The sequence below is a fragment of the Polypterus senegalus genome, chromosome 1, assembly GCF_016835505.1.
Source record: "Polypterus senegalus isolate Bchr_013 chromosome 1, ASM1683550v1, whole genome shotgun sequence".
In the NCBI taxonomy this organism is placed as follows: Eukaryota; Metazoa; Chordata; class Cladistia; order Polypteriformes; family Polypteridae; genus Polypterus; species Polypterus senegalus.
The window spans coordinates 191,038,806-191,051,046 of record NC_053154.1 but is presented as its reverse complement, the minus strand read 5'-3'; positions in this window follow the sequence as shown (position 1 = coordinate 191,051,046).

Here is a 12,241-nt window from a genome sequence, read left to right as displayed (position 1 = left end):
ATGTGTTTGTTTTACACTCTTTGCTTGCTTTTAGAACAACAACAACAAAAAAAAGCTTTGTTCCAATGCAATTTTGTTCTGGGTGCAAATGAATGAATGAGCCCCTGTAGGTGCTGGTTGAGCTTTTAGTATTTCCTAAATGTAGACACAAATAGCTGTATGACATAAATGTCAAGGAACCCCCCAACTAAATTTTAGCACTATTTTTTAAGTCTGACAGCGAACTCAGAATCTCTTCAGGCAATGAATTCCTCTAGTCACGTGATGAACAGAAGATTGCTTTTGATGCAGCCAATCTGTAGATTTATTGTAAGTCAGCTATAAACGTCTATGTGTCATTGACTGCAGGCTTCAGTCGATGAGGCTCTCCAAAGCTATGAATAAGTTGCAAAAGGCTTTGTAAATGCAGCCCTTAAATACAATATATGCATCTGCTTGAGAAAGGCATGTGATCCACTCATGCATCTTGATGTAATCTGGTGCCTCGGATGGGGTGCACCAGCACATCATATTCACAAGCAGTTAAGAGAATAATAACAAAGCAAGCTGAATATGACAGTGTATTCAATAACTGTAAAATGACATCCTACCATAAAACCACATATAATAGTAATTCTAAATGACTAAAAAAAGGTTAAGCACAGAATAAAGAGGAGAGAAAGTGTGAAGGTCTTAAGATAGGTGCCCATATTTCTAGAGAGTGGACATTGTAAAACCAAAGTGTCTCTCAAGAAAGATGAGCATAGTCTGCAGGATTAAACAACATTTATTTATATAGCACATTTTCATACAAATAATGTAGCTCAAAGTGCCTTACATGATGAAGAAAGAGAAAAGAGACAAAGTAAGAATTAAAATCAGAGAACACTAATTAACATAGAATAAAAGTAAGGTCCGATGGCCAGGGAGGACAGAAAAAAAACTCCAGACGGCTAGAGAAAAAATAAAATCTGCAGGGGTTCCAGGCCATTCTACCTAACATAAATGATCAGTCCTCATTATATTTAGGGTTCTCATGGAAGGACTTGATAATGACGGTCACGTGGACTAAAGATAGCTTCCTAGTATGTTGGCCATCACTCGGCTTTCTGCAGTGTTAATTTCCCAATATAAAAACCAAAAAGGTTTCATTAAGGATACTGATGCATACAGGTTAACCAGTGCAGCAGGCCAAGTTGAATGGTATTTTTTCATCACCACAGTAACATTAGCATTCTGAATCATTTAAAAGTGAGAATAACTGTAAGCCAGATAGATAGATAGATAGATAGATAGATAGATAGATAGATAGATAGATAGATAGATAGATAGATAGATAGATAGATAGATAGATAGTGTGGAGGACTGCCGGCTTCGTGCTCCAGCCCTCACCCCCAGGCCGCCAGGAGGAGCTCTCCCGACAGCAGGACCGTGCCCCGAGTTCCAGCATGTCCTCATGGACTATGTAGTGTTTATACACAGCCCTGCTGGATACCTTGGGGGCCACCGGGAGAAGCTGTAGGGGGGCTCGTGGGCTCTTGTGTGCCCTATAACCCGGGAGTACGTCACGGTCACGTGACAGGAAGGAACGACGTGCTCCCGGGTTGAAGAAAAGGACTGTTTACCCTGACCCGGAAGGAATAAGGGACTGTGGTCTGATTGGACAGGAACACCTCTGGGTCAGGGGCTATAAAAGGACGATGGGCCAGTCCAGACATTGAGCTGAGCTGGGAGGTAGGAGGCCGAAGTGCCTGGGCGAGGAGGAGAGAGGATTATTGTGTTTATTTAGTTTGAGTAGTGTGGAGGGTGCTTTGTGCACGTTATCATTTAATAAAGAAGTCTTGGACTTTTATCCGGTGTCTAGCGTGGTACCTGTGGGTTCAAGGAAGCACTAGCGCCCCCTACGGCCACGATAGATAGATAGATAGATAGATAGATAGATAGATAGATAGATAGATAGATAGATAGATAGATAGGGGGCGCTGTCGTCCCCTTGAACCCTCAGATCAGACGCCAGACACCAGATAAAAGTCCATATATTAATTTTATTTTTACAATACTGTGCACAAAGCACCTTCACCTCCACTATACTTCAATAAACAATACACTATTGACAATCCAATTATACAATACAACAATAATCCTCCACACCTCCCAGCAGCTCAGGCACCCTTCCTCCCAACTCGGCCCACTGCTGGGATCTCCAACAGTCCTTTTAAAGTCCTTGACCCAGAAATGTTTCTCTCTCTCTGTCCATGTGACTTTGAAACACTTCCGGGTCGGATGAAAATTCTTCTGTCCCCATGACTGGGATGTACTTCCGGGCTGTAGAGAAAATATTCCTTGAGCCTCCCTGCAGCATCCTCTGGCGGCCCCTATGGTATCCAGCAGGGCTGTGAATAAAGACTCCATTGTCCATGATTCCCTGCTGGAATTCAGGGCACCTCCATGCTGCAGGGAGGGCTCCATCTGGCGGCCTGGGGGTATTGGCTGGGATAAACTGCCAGCCATATACCATAATAGATAGAAAACGTTATTAATCCCAAGGGGAAATTCACATACTCCGGCAGCAGCATATTGATAAAAAAAACAATATTAGATTAAAGATTTATAAAAATGCAGGTATATCAGACAATAACTTTGCATAATATTAACATTTACTCCTCCGGGGGTGGAATCGAAGAGTCGCATAGTGTGGGGGAGGAACGATCTCCTCAGTCTGTCATTGGAGCTGGACAGTGACAGCAGTCTGTTGCTGAAGCTGCTCCTCTGTCTGGAGATGATACTGTTCAGTGGATGAAGTGGATTTTCCATTATTGACAGGAGCCTGCTCAGTGCACATTGCTCTGTCACGGATGTCAAACTGTCCAGCTCCATGCTTGCAATAGAGCCTGCCTTCCTCACCAGTTTGTCGAGGCGTCAGGTGTCCTTCTTCTTTATGCTGCCTCCCCAGCACACCACCGCGTAGAAGAGGGTGTTCGCCACAACCATCTGATAGAACATCTGCAGCATCTTATTGCAGATGTTGAAGGGCACCAGCCTTCTAAGGAAGTATAGTCAGCTCTGTCCTCTCTTGCACAGAGCATCAGTATTGGTAGTCCAGTCCAATTTATCATCCAGCTGCACTCCCAGGTATTGATAGGTCTGTCCCCTCTGCACACAGTCGCCTCTGATAATCACAGGGTCCGGGAGGGGCCTGGTCCTCCTAAAATCCACCACCAGCTCCTTGGTTTTGTCGGTGTTCAGGTGTAAGTCGCACCATTTAACAAAGTCCTTGATTAGGTTCCTATACTTCTCCTCCTGCACACTCCTGATGCAGCCCATGATAGCAGTGTCGTCAGCGAACTTTTGCACGAGGCAGGACTCCGAGTTGTATTGGAATTCCAATGTATATAGGCTGAACAGGACCGGAGAGAGTAGAGTCCCCTGCGGCGCTCCTGTGTTGCTGACCACAATGTCAGACCTGCAGTTCCTGAGATGACAGATAATGAAAGGGTAACTGATGTAGAGAGGAGTAAGCATGTAAGACTTAAAGACATACTTAAAGAGGGATTTTTGATTCATATTTATTTGTCCCTATTTTAGATACAAGTATCATTCAAGTTATTTTAATTCTGTTCAGTAAAATTTAAAGAAATAAACCAAAATAATGAAAAGTCATCCTGAATAATAATGTACTACTATGACAATCTGATTGCAGGACTTTGTTTACAGAAACATTTAGCACATCAAATACTGTAACAAAACATTTCATAACTAACCAGTTTGAGCAATGGCATAAAACATTATGTCAGGCAAAAGTTATATAAATAATAACAGAGAAAAGGTGAGAGTACATTGATAAATACTCCAGGCATAAACAAACAAAGGTTCAGTGTGGACTGTTTATCAAGAAATAAGTTATTATCAAGAAAGTGAATTAAAAAACAAACCACACCATCTTCCTGGGCAGGATGCTATAAAATCACAGCAAACAAATACATTTTCAGTTAGTATAAATGAAACAAGCTTTTACATAAATCATAAATAACAAAAATAACCTCTAGTGAAAAAAGTAAATGTATAGGCAATAAAACTCAATGAAATAATTACATAAAATTTAATACATTCATCCATCCATTATCCAACCCGCTATATCCTAACTACAGGGTCACAGGTGTCTGCTGGAGCCAATCCCAGCCAACACAGGGCGCAAGGCAGAAAACAAACCTCGCGCAGGACACCAGCCCACCGCAGGGCACACACACACACACACCCACACACCAAGAACACACTAGGGACAATTTAGGATCACCAATTCCAAAGGGAGGAAACTGGAGCACCCGGAGGAAACCCACGCAGACACGGGGAGAACATACAAACTCCACTCAGGGAGGACCCAGGAAGCAAACCCAGGTTTCCTTACTGCGAGGCAGCAGCGTTACCACTGCGCCACCGTGCTGTCCTTAATACATTCATGTTTTCTAAAACGAAAAATAATTATACCTGAAAATCAAATTTTGCAAAATACATTTCTAGCAAACTATGGACAGCATGGTGGCAAAGTGGGAGTGCTGCTGCCTCACAGTAAGGAGACCAGGGATTGTGTCCTGGGTCTTCCCAGCGAGGAGTTTACATTCTGTCCCTGCGTCTGTATGTGTTTCCTCCAACAGTCCAAAGACATACAAGTTAGGTGAATTGGTGCTCCTAAATTGGTGCTTGGTGTGTGTGAGTATGCGAGTCCTGCACTGAACTGAAGCCCAGCCTGGGGTTTGTTCCCTATCTTGTGCCCCATACTAGCTTGGAATAGGCTCCCTACAGCCATTTTCAGAGCAAAGTGAGTTGGAAAATGACTGACATTTCTAGCAGAATAACTTATTCAAATGTTCTCCCCGTGTCTGCGTGGGTTTCCTCCGGGCGCTCCGGTTTCCTCCCACAATCCAAAGACATGCAGGTTAGGTGGATTGGCGATTCTAAATTGGCCCTAGTGTGTGCTTGGTGTGTGGGTGTGTTAGTGTGTGTCCTGCGGTGGGTTGGCACCCTGCCCAGGATTGGTTCCTGCCTTGTACCCTGTGTTGGCTGGGGTTGGCTCCAGCAGACCCCCGTGACCCTGTATTCGGATTCAGCGGGTTAGAAAATGGATGGATGGATGGATAACTTATTCAAACAGAAAGTTTCTTTACATTCATAGCAACATTTTGAAAACAAGCAATAATATAAAAAAGTAATAAACAATATGAACATCAAACAACATTTTAATCAATAGTTCAAATAAATAAAAAATTTATAAAATTTGCATAAATGTTAAAACCAGATAAACAAACAGAGCATATTAGAAGCTAAGTAAATATGATCACTTTTTTGTGAACAGGTATTTATTAATCCATTTTGTGGAGTTTTTTTATTCATTTCAACAACAATGCTGAAGTTAGAATCTCTGCTGGGAGCCAAAGTTACCCCAGAAGTGGGAAGTCCATCCATCCATCATTTATCAAGTACAGGGTCATGGGGGTCTGCTGGAGCCAAACCCAGCCAACACAGGGCGCAAGGCAGGAAACAAACCCAAGGCAGGGCACCAGTCCACCGCAGGGAGCGCACACACACACCCACTAACCAAGCACACACTAGGGACAATTTAGAATCACCAATGCACCTAACCTGCATGTCCTTGGACTATGGGAGGAAACCGGAGCGCCTGGAGGAAACCCACACAGACACAGGGAGAACATGCAAACTCCACGCAGGGAAGTGAACCCGGGTCTCCTAACTGAGAGGCAGCAGCGCTACCCACTGCGCCACCATGCCGCCAAAGTGGGAAGTCACATTTCAAAATAAACAAGTTTATCAAAAAATAAAGTCTAAGGCAAAAATGGATAACAAAACAACTTTCTGTAACAATGACAACAGAGAAAAAGCACATTTAAAAGATTTGCAGGAAAAGGACAACATAGACAACTGATTAAGCAATTAAATAATTAGAAAGAATGCATTTTATGAAAAAAGAGTCTACCAAAAACAAAAGAAAATGTGGAAGGGAATGAAAGTCAATTTTTTCTATTAATATTTGTTTACTTTTTTTTTATTTTTTATTTTTTTTATTTATTTATTAATTTTATTATAATCAATACATAGTAATCAAGTTTTACAAAAAAAAAGAATTATGCTAAGAACAGATCGATCCCCACCCTTGAGAGAGAGAGCAAGCCAAATGGTGTAAAATTTAAGGCTTGTAAAAAATACCTAAATCAACAAATTCTCTGTGCTTTATAAACTCATTTCAAAATATTACTGATTAGATCCTGCCATGTTTTGAAGAAAGTCTGCACAGATCCTCTAACTGAGTATTTGATTTTTTCCAATTTTAAATAATATAACACATCAGTTTCCCACTGACTTAAAGAGGAGAGTTTGGGTTCTTCCAGTTTATCAGAATAAGTCTGCGTGCCAACAGTGTAGTGAATGCAATCACAATTTGTTTGTCTTTCTCCACTTTAAGACCCTCTGGAAGAACCCCAAACACAGCTGTTAATGGGTTAGGAGGGATTGTGAGTCCAAGACTGTCTGAGAGGTAATTAAAAATTTTTGTCCAGAATAATGTTAACCCAGTGAGGCTGGGGCTTGGTTGCAACGTTCGCAGGTTGGATCATGCCCTGGAAACATTTTGGAGAGTTTTAGTCGAGACAGATGTGCTCGATATATAATTTTGAGTTGTATAATTGTATGCTTTGCATATGGAGCTTGAGTGAATTCTCTGCATTGCTACTTTCCACTCCTTTTCTGATATATTAATTGAGAGGTCATTTTCCCAGTGTCCTCTTGGATCTTTGAAAGGAAGGGATTGTAAAAGGATTTTATATATTGTAGAGATGGAGTCTAACTCCTTGAAATTGAGCAATATTTTTCCAGCGTGGATGAGGGTGCAAGATGAGGAAAATCTGGAAGGTTCTGTTTAACAAAGTTCCTGATTTGAAGATAGTGAAAGAAATTTGTAGCTGGAATGTTAAATTTGGAATGTAATTGTTCATAGGATGCAAAGACGTTGTCTATATAAAGATCTCTAAGCAAGTTAATTCCAAATTTTTCCAGATATTAAAACTGCATATGTTTGTGAGGGTTGAAAGAGGTGGTTCTTTTGCAGGGTGCCACAGAAAGAAGCTTCTCCGTCTTAAAATGCTTTCTACATTGGTTCCAGATTCTAAGTGAGTGGAGCACAATTGGGTTATTAGTGTATTGCCGATAACGTGTGTTTATTGGAGCACAGAGCAAGGAATACAAAGAAGTACTGCAGGATTTTACTTCTATTGCGGTCCATGCCTGTGTATGTTCTTCTATTTGTGTCCAGGTTCTTATCGCCTGTATATTTGCCGCCCAGTAATAAAACTGGAAGTTAGGTAGAGCCATGCCACCTTCTGCCTTTTGTCTTTGTAGGGTCGCTCTTTTGATGCGTGGATGTTTAGAATTCCAAATAAATGAGGTTATTGTTGAATCTAATTGCTTAAAGAACGATTTATTAATGTATATTGGTATGTTTTGAAATAAAAAGGAGCTTAGGAAGAATATTCATCTTAACAGTGTTAATTCTTCCAGCTAGTGTGAGATGAAGGGTTGACCATCTATGCAAGTCTTGTTTAATTTTTTCCATGCAGACGACAAATTTTGTTGATATAGAGCTTTATGTTTACTTGTGATGTTTACCCCGAGGTATTTAAACTGTTCTGCAATGATAAAAGGAAGGGTGTCTAATCTAATATTATATGCTTGCGAATTCACCGGAAAGAGTACACTTTTATTCAGATTAATTCTGAGACCAGAGAGCTTTTGAAATTCTGTGAGTGCTGCTAAGACTGCAGGCACAGAATTTTCTGGGTCCGATATATACAGTACCATGTCATCTGCATATAATGAGATTTTCTGTTCCAGTCCTTCTCTGCTAATCCCCTTTATCTGATCAGTATTTCGACAATGTATTGCCAGTGGTTCAATGGCAATTGCAAACAGCAGTGGTGACAAAGGGCATCCTTGTCTTGTGCCACGCTCTAGGTTAAAGCAGTCTGAGCAAATGTTATTGATGCAAACTGAAGCTTCTGGGTTAGTATACAGTAATTTAATCCATGCACAAATGTTCGGGCCAAACCCAAACTTCTCCAAAATAGTAAAAAGGTATTTCCATTCAATCATGTCGAATGCTTTTTCTGCATCCAATGATAATAATATTTCTGGGGTGTTTGATTTAGTTGGTGAGTATATTACATTAAACAGGCGTCAAGATTTGAAGATAAGTGTCGGCCCCTAATAAATCCAGTTTGGTCTTGTGATATTACGAGGGGAGCACTTTCTCCATCCTTCTAGCTATGATTTTAGAGAGTATTTTAACGTCGTTATTCAGAAGTGAAATTGGTCTGTATGATGCACATTGTAATAAGTCCTTATTTTGTTTTGGAAAGACAGTGATTAGTGCTTGGCAAAGGTTTGTGGAAGAGATTGGTTATCTCTGGCTTCTGTAAATGTTGCTAATAGGAGGGAGCTAGCTGAGCGGAGAATTTCTTGTAAAACTCTGCAGGGTAGCCGTCAGGGCCTGCTGCTTTTCCACCTTGGAGTGACTTTATAGCATCCAGTAATTCTGATAATGACAGAGGTTTATCGAGTTCCTCCACACTAAAAGCGCCAATTTGTGGTATCTGTAATTTATCCAGAAATGCATTAGATTGTATATTGTCTTCTTTAAACTCAGTAGTATATAGGGATTTATAGTAGTCTCTAAAAGTGTACATTATATTTTTGTGTTCGATGATTTTATCTCCATTCGTGTTAGTAATTACCGAGATTGCGCTATATACATCTTGCTTGTGAATTTGTTGCGCTAAAAGCTTATTAGCTTTCTCCATGTTCATAATAATGATGTCTGGATTTGTAAATTAGTTGTTCGGTTTCTTTAGTTGTCAAGAGGTTTAATTCTGAATGTAGAGCCTGCCTCCTCTTATGTAGAGTCTCGCTTGGTAGTCTGGCATGTTCTTCATCTATTTTAGTAATTTCGCTTTTATCTCTGCTACTTTCTTCGCTCGGATTTATTTCTGTGGGAAAGATATGAGATAATCTGTCCTCTTAAGAAGGCCTTAAGAGTTTCCCAGAGTATTCCTGCAGAGATCTCAGGGGATGTATTTGTCTCTAGAAAGAATTCAATTTGTTTGGATATAAATTCAGTACAATTCTCGTCAGCTAATAGAAGCGGATTGAGCGCCATCTGCGGGTGAGTGTATGGGGCTTAGTAATTTCAGCTCCAAGATCATCGGAGCATGGTCTGAAATAACAATAGCATCGTATTTACAAGATTTAATCTTAGGCAAGAAGTTATTATCTATAAAGAAGTAATCAATCCTTGAGTAGCAATGATGTACTGGTGAGTAGAAAGAATATGTTCTTGAATTTGGGTTTAAAACCTCCAGGGATCTGATAAGTTGTGATCAGTTATAAACTTTGTAATTATCTTTGCGGTGTTAGTTGCCGCTCCCCCTGTGGAGGAAGTCTTATCTAAAAGTGGATTTAGAACACAATTAAAGTCCCCAGCCATTATAAGTTTATGAGTGTTCAGATTGGGAATGGATGCAAATAAATTTTGTATAAATTCCTTATCATCAACATTAGGTGCATAAACATTTATCAAAATCATTTTACAGTTAGATAAGTCTCCCATGACCATCACATATCTCCCTTCAGGATCCAATACTACATCTGATGCTACAAATGGTACTGTTCTATGTATAAGAATTCCCACCCCTCTAGTTTTCTTTGTAAAACTAGAATGGAACATTTGACCAGTCCAGTCTTTTTGCAGCCGGAACTGATCCTTACTTAGTAAGTGGGTTTCCTGTAAAAATACTATTTTAGCATTTAGACCTGTTAGGTGAGAAAGTACTTTCTTTCTCTTTAATTCGTGATTCAGGCCTTTAACATTCCAGCTTACGAAGTTAACTGTCCCATCATGAAGACACTGATTCTGAGTTTTTGATGTCATTTTATAGTCTTAACTGGAAGTGAAATAGTTTAGGTTTTAATTTCCTATTCCCCCAAGAGTTGTTGCCATGCAGCTTATTATTACGTTGATAGTTATAATTATAAAGATTGAGATGATAGATTAGATATAGATCAAGCCTGCTCTCTTTCTATATATTTATAGAATATAATATTTGTTTACTTTTACTTAAATAATTTTAATTTTTATACCTATGCTTACATACATGCATACTTTAAAATTTCCATAATACAGGATATGCCTTTGCATTATACAAAGCATTTTAACGAAAAAAAAAGTTTACAATTTGTGATTATAATTGTACATATTTATATATCATATAAATGAAGTTGCATAATATGTGACAATTGAACATTATGACATTTTAAGGTTCTAGTAAGATTTTAATTGACCCGTAACTTCAGTCATCTAACTAAATGATTGTCTTCTTGAGGTAATCTTAATTGATGATCATTTCAATGACACCTAGGCAAGCACATTTTTTTTAGTACACTGTATTAATCCACGGGGAAATTATCTTTTTGTGTGACCTTTGGGGGATTGAACATATTGTTAAACAAGAAAGCATAACGCATCTAAACATTAAGCCACTTATCATGTTCATCCATCCATCTTCCACACCCACTTATTCAGAGCAGGTTTGCAGGGAAGCTGGAGCCTGTCTGTGTATCTAAATCCAAACTTTCTACAGAAAAAAAAATCATCACACTAACAGTAATACTGTCCATTTACAAAACTATGTACTTATAACATCTATGCAAATTGTCTGCATCTCTGAAATACCATATGGAAGTTGCTAATCACTCTCTTTGTGCTTGAACAAACAATCAAATGAACGATACCTGTGACCCTTTCTGCTGTGGTGTCAGATTGCACTAAACTGTTTCATGAAGGAGGAGAATTAAGCCAAGCAGGTCTTTTCACATGTATACATGTCACCATTTACACTGTATTGTTTAAGCTGAACCACAAAACAGATAGCTATCTTGCTTTCAACACGAATCTGCAATATAAGGAAGGTAATGTCCTTAATTGCATAAATAAAATTAGCATTTCTGCTGTGAGACAGAAAATGAGACACTAGCCACATGTGTTCTTGTAAAACAGGAGCTGTCCAGATTTCACATGGAATCAAGATTTGGCTTGTTTTCACATCCTAAGTCAACACTCAGATTGATTTTGACTTGGGGTGTGCTGCTCTTTTTGTCTTCTTGAGCACTGGTGACAGCCTGACTAACTGATGTAGTCACTACCCATGCTCAGATAGCCCAAAGGGACGAATGAGATTTTTCTCTCTCAGTTAATTGTTTTCTAATCACCCACAGATTTACTCCTTGCAGGAATCTGTTTTGCTAACTTAATTGTTACATACAGTAACAATCAATCTTCATCTAAATTTAATTCTTAGTGAATATGTGGAGGATTTTAAATAGAAATATACTACATGACCTGTAAAGACGTTGACCTGATTTAATCTGAGAAATATGATTAACCCCTTTTATTTTCATTGCCTTCTTTATAATTGTCGGTTTTATTTCATACAGTATTACACATTTTACGATAGTTTCCATCTTAATGAACTTTACAAAGAAAACAATGCAACACAAAGTAACGAGATAAATGGATTACAAAATAAAAATATTTTTGTATTATTTATTGTATTTCAATTAAGAATGAACTGGTTTGAATTTAAGACATTCAAGATAGTGCCCACAGTAGATGTTAGGGGACACGAGCACAAAACAGACGGGGGAAGAAAATGTTAAAATTTCCAATGAGTAGGCACAAACACCAGCATCAGATAAGGAACCCAGGTACATCACCATAGCAATGTACCAACCATTTATGAGTATGCCAGACTAAAATGTTGCCTTATCTTTATATATAATCTTCATTTGGATCTTGATCTTTGTTTGTCCTCGAATGAATTAGAAGAAGAAGAAGCACTAGATGGCAGTAGAGAGACAGCTAAAACATAGGCATTGCATTAAGAATCTCCTCCAGGCGTATACTACTGAAGACTGTAGTACTCCAGTCACACCTCAAAACATAGACATTCAAACTAAACAAACTGTTGTGCTTTAAATTAACTAAAGAGATCTTCATTTAGATCTTGATCTTTGTTTGTCTGTGAATTCCATGCATTTGTAGACCACCTTCCAGTTTAGTATGTTGCTGTTACTCACGGATGTCAACAATGTGCCGGAATAACGAAAGAGATGGTGGACAGTGTTACGCTGGTTAGCTCCTGAG